Here is a 5,203-nt window from a genome sequence, read left to right as displayed (position 1 = left end):
TCAGCGAACTTAGCCAGTCCACTTCTGACACCAGAGTCCAGCTCGTTTATCAATGATCATTTCATCAGATCCTTTTCTATTGTTTCATCAGATCCTTTCATTAGATCCTTTTCTATTGTACTAGGCAAATTTGATAAAATTAAATAAAATAGATACTGTAGAGAGGTGAAGTGAACTCAAGGCTTCTTTTCTCCTTCTTCCCATAGAAATGAAGGCAACAAACTGATTTGTCTTCCATGCTCTCCATAATATCCAGAGCACATGAAATTACATAGCTGCATTTTGGCATGTGTCCTCCAATAAATTTCAGCTCTTTTAGCAAAGAGAACAGTGATGTCTGAAAAGCAGAAATTAGACAGGGACAAACAAGCCTGTGTTGCAGCAGATTCCAGGAAATATATTTTCTTTTCCACTGAACCATTCCAAAATATTTTTAAAACAGAGATATTAGAAACAGATCTCCACACAATTCTTAATCTGTTCATTTTTTTTGCATCTCTTTTGCGGTAGCCACTGGGGTTAGTGGATCCTGACCTTTACCATGGGCCAGGAAACATTTATAACCTGGACTTAATGGCATGTGAATAGAGTCAGGTAATAAAGACAAGCATCTCATTCACTTCCTATGAGTTACACTTTTAATACACCCCTACTAATACAGTAGTATTTACTCTTTCACTAGGGAAGGACAGAGTTCCATTGCTCTATTTTCTGATAGGTACAATAATGCAACAGTAGTAATGCATAGTTATTTTTATCCATATATCTCAAAGCATATTAGCATTACCTCCTTTTTTTTATAAATCAAGGCACAGAAGAGTAGAGTAACATTCCTGAGTTCACCCCACAATCTAGTCATTACTACCCACAGGCCAGCAGGGTGGGAACAGTCTCATGGCTTCCAGCTTAGGGTGCTATCTACTGGGTCACAGAACGTAAATGGTTGGTGAATAAAGAATAAAAAGCATTGTGCATGAGTGAGATAAGTGCTTAGAACATTTTCAAAAGGGTTGTTTATAGAAAGGTTTTACTTTATCCAAAATACAAGTTTGGTGGAAAAAAATAAAAACTATATGATTTTACTTTCATAAGCAACAAAGATGCAAAGTTAAAACATTTAGAAATGGCCTGACCATTAAAGGGTCAAAGGAGGGACCAAAAAGATCCACCACCACAGCAGCTTCAATAAAAGACCAACATGATTTCACTGAATGGCAAGAGCCATATTCTAAAAGAGTTTCTCAACACATGCCTGTCAGACTTGCTCATTTGGCAGCATGAAGGCTGCTGTAAATTCAGCTCCCTATTTTGTACGGAAAAATGGAAAAAATGATCATTCATGGGCAGAACTTCATAGCAAATTTTAGTGAAACAAATAAGAGGATCGTTAGGCTTTACTGTGAAACCAGACTGATACATACAAATTCAACATTGGATGTATCTATTGTCTGAACCAGTATTGTCTTCTGAGCAGGACATGTTTGACACCACAGAAATAGCAACTCACATGCCTTCAAACATTTGCTAAAACACTACAAGTGGGCAAAATTTTCAGGAAGTACTATCATTGCTTTTGAAAGCCATGCATTTTAGGAAGGACTAAAACTAGTCACCAACTTTAGAAGAAAAAATCAGGGAAAACAATCAAAAAAATCTGCACATTTATATTTCAAATTTGACTAGAAAAAAGTAAAAATAAAGGGCTAAATAATCTGCCAATGAAACATTTAACTTTGGGTTGAATAAAACATTCCAAGTCCCTTATTCATACAGCTCGAATTATAGCTATTAAAATGCCTGCTTTCTCAAACTTATTCTCTGCATGTTGAGATAAGAAGACACAATTGCAATCAAAACCAAAGGCAGAAGGGCTCGTTGCAGCAGACATACAGCAAAAAATCCTCAACTCTCTCCATTATAAATAGGCTCAAAGAATACCATGCAACACAAAGTAAGAAAGAGCAAGTGTACCTACAATAAATGCCATAGACAAGTATTTTGCAATCAGCTTTCTACCTTGGAAGGGCTATGCACTCAACTTCAAAAACTAATTTTACAATTGTGTTTTTTAAAATTTAGAATAGAAGTTTGAGAAGCAGAAAAAGCACACGCTAACTTCATGGTGTATCTGTGAAATAATCCCATATTGGCCAAATTACAGCATCAGAACCACAAATTTGGAATTGAGGAAGATCCAGCCCACCCATTTCATGTGCATCCCACTAAGAAATTCATATAAACTTTACATAGTACAAAACTAACACTACAGTGTCCGTACTAAATGGCACTTTTGTCCATGCTAATACAAGGATGATCTGCCATCCAGGGTTAGGATAACATAGTTCTCATAATGACATATGGCCTGCTAGGTTTTATGGTTTCTTTTGAACCACCATTTACCAACAAACGTTTCTCCATCACAAACTCACTAACAGCTTTAAAATAACATGCTGGGTGTCTGACCATTGTTATTCCTGTATGGGAGAAAGGACTGGAACCATCAAATGTGTAACAGTTTTGCCAAAAGAAAATAAAGACTTAATTTTATGGAAAACCACAATAAGCAACAGGGAAAAATGGAAGTGGTAAGTTTAGTTCAGTGACTATTACAACAGGTAAAAAGGGGGCAGAAGAGAATTAAATGCATAGCCTGTTTTTGACGCGTGTACCTGATTAAATTGCGGTATAGAGTTTCTTTATGGGAAAGCAGGTGAGTCCTTAAATAATTTGCAGGGGCTGAGATATTGTTGCTAACCACAAACAGCAAAGTACAAATAAGTGGGAAGTATTCTGGGAAATGCACTAAAGGCACAAATCAGGAAAACACCAGCAGATGGAAGGGGAAAGGGATAATAAGTACTCGGGCTTTGTCCAGGCTACAGAAAAAATACCTGGTTGCTGCAACAGCTACCAACAATGCAGCTGCACTGGGGATACCGACAATGCCATCCGCTGTGTGACATGAGTCAGGCATTCTAACTACTGCATCATGCTCAGAGAAAGGAAAAATGCTTGTGCTTTGTGTGCACTAACAGCTTAGCACTGGGATAAACACACCATTGATGGCTGTTGCTGTAATGGACAGTGTTTTATCCAAAATAGGCACACAAAGTGAAGGAAGATGGGGAAAAAACAAAGAATTTCAACTAATTCTGAAAAGGCACTTCAGCAGGTGGATTATAGAAGGCCCCAAAGGGCATTACCTCAGCTTTTGCTCTGCGGATAACAAGAGCAGCAGTGGCCAGTGAGACAGGGGAGAATGTGAAATGTCACAGGGAGTGAGGGGAGAGCCCAAGACGGAAGAACAGGAGATGGTGAATTGTAGTGGATGTCTTGATGGAGGAGATGAAACAGAAGAAGGAAAGGGGATGGAAATAAGGTTTTCTTTAATACAGCCTCTAAGAGGAACAAGACTATAAGCAGGGTTCGAGTTACACTCTGACTCTTGGGGGATGTGGGAGGTCTGCAGCAGTGGCAGCTGGAAGCCGGAAGGAGCCACCACCACCGCTGCAGGGCAGCCCAGGGGCTCTGGTCTCTTATGGGAGGGCTCTCATCTCTCATGAGCCCCCGCCCCAAGCCCCACCGTATTTCAAACCCTGACTATAAGGAAAGACCTAGATGGACTAGAGAAGCCAAACTGGTAACTTAAAGATTGCGCCTGAAATGCAGATTTGAGCGCAGAGTGGTGTTTGAGAAAGGTAACAGGAAAGAACCAGTGGAATTCAAAGGAGCAGAAATTGAAAATGAGGTCAGTATATGCTGTACACCTTAAACGGTTAGGATTCAACTATCCTGACACAGTTACAGAGACAGCCAAATCTGACTTTCTAATGGGAAAGTCAGTGCATCACTGGGAGCTTTCAAAGAGAACATTCCTTGCATGAGACAAATCACGTCCCTCAGACCTTTGTGGCTAGTACTTCTGATTCAGACCAGCCGAGACCCAGACCAGTCAGCTCCTTGCTGCATTTCTGCTAAAGCAGCTGAATGGATGGAGTCTTGCTCTTTGCATCAGACTGTCATTAGCACCAGCCTCCACTATAAACATTCAGTGGTTGGAGTATGGGGCCAGCAACTTTTCAAGCAAGTTTGTCACAGAAAAGGCTTTTTGTTTCGTTGGCTGGTTTGGGGCTTTCAGGATGAGAGCAACTGGCTTGGCAATCAGATTTAGACTGTTCTTGTCACTATTATTTTGGTCTGCTGTTGTAGTCAGTGCCAGTGATAGTCTGCAGCCTGGAATCTCTTAATGTACACTCGACACTTATTTAAAATCTGCAATTTTTAAATAAGCTGACCAATGTCTAAAATGCATGGATTCAATCCCATTTGGCATTTTAATATCTCTATTTAAGGTATCATCTCAGAAATCTCATTTTCCTTTTTGTTGAAATAACCCACTCCAGAAAGAAAAACATTTTGAAAGTCTCTTCTCATGGAGTTCCTTCCTCATTCCTCCAACCACGCTCCCAGTGAAAGAAGCCACGGGTTCTCGCTTTGTAACCAGCAGATCCCCCAAGACCTGGGGGAAGCAGAGGGCATCTACATCTCTGTGCCTTGCCTTTCTTCTGACGGCTGAACCAATTGACTATCACAGCAACCTAGGTTGTCTCTGGAAAAATGCAAAAGGAGCAAAACAGTGAAGAAGTAAAAAGCAGAAATGAAAGCAGAAATGATGTCTATGCTAACTGTTTTCTTAAAAAGTACTGAATTTCATTCTACCCTAACTTGCACTTCTTTCCTTCATAAAACATTAGTGAAGGGAGCATGCTGGAATATATATTTGTCCTCCATTAAACCCCTGGAGACAGAATCTCACCTTTCCAGGGGGCACCAAAGTGTTGGACCCAGTCTGTAGAAGCAGACCTTCCCCATTCACTAGTTAATAGGCTTCCCCATTGTTCCTGGCTAGGAGGAGAAAACATGAAGCCATTTTCACATGTGGCCACTGCATACTCTGAACCAAAAACTAAAATGCAAGGGTTTAGTTGGCACAACAGGAAAGAGCAGCCTTGAAGACCTGCATTGAAATTGTGCCTCAAACCACATCTGAAAACAAACACTGTGGTGAAAAAAATAATCATCCCTGCCTTGAAAGAGTATTTGTCTGTATCACAGTAGCCTGACCCCCTATTCAAAAGGGATTTATCCCACCAAGGGCATCAATCGTAGATCAGGGTTGAACTGCATTAAAAGAAGCATATGA

The sequence above is a fragment of the Gavialis gangeticus genome, unplaced genomic scaffold (assembly GCF_001723915.1).
Source record: "Gavialis gangeticus isolate Ggan-Ray unplaced genomic scaffold, GavGan_comp1, whole genome shotgun sequence".
NCBI lineage: Eukaryota > Metazoa > Chordata > Crocodylia > Gavialidae > Gavialis > Gavialis gangeticus.
Note: the sequence above shows the minus strand (reverse complement) of the source record.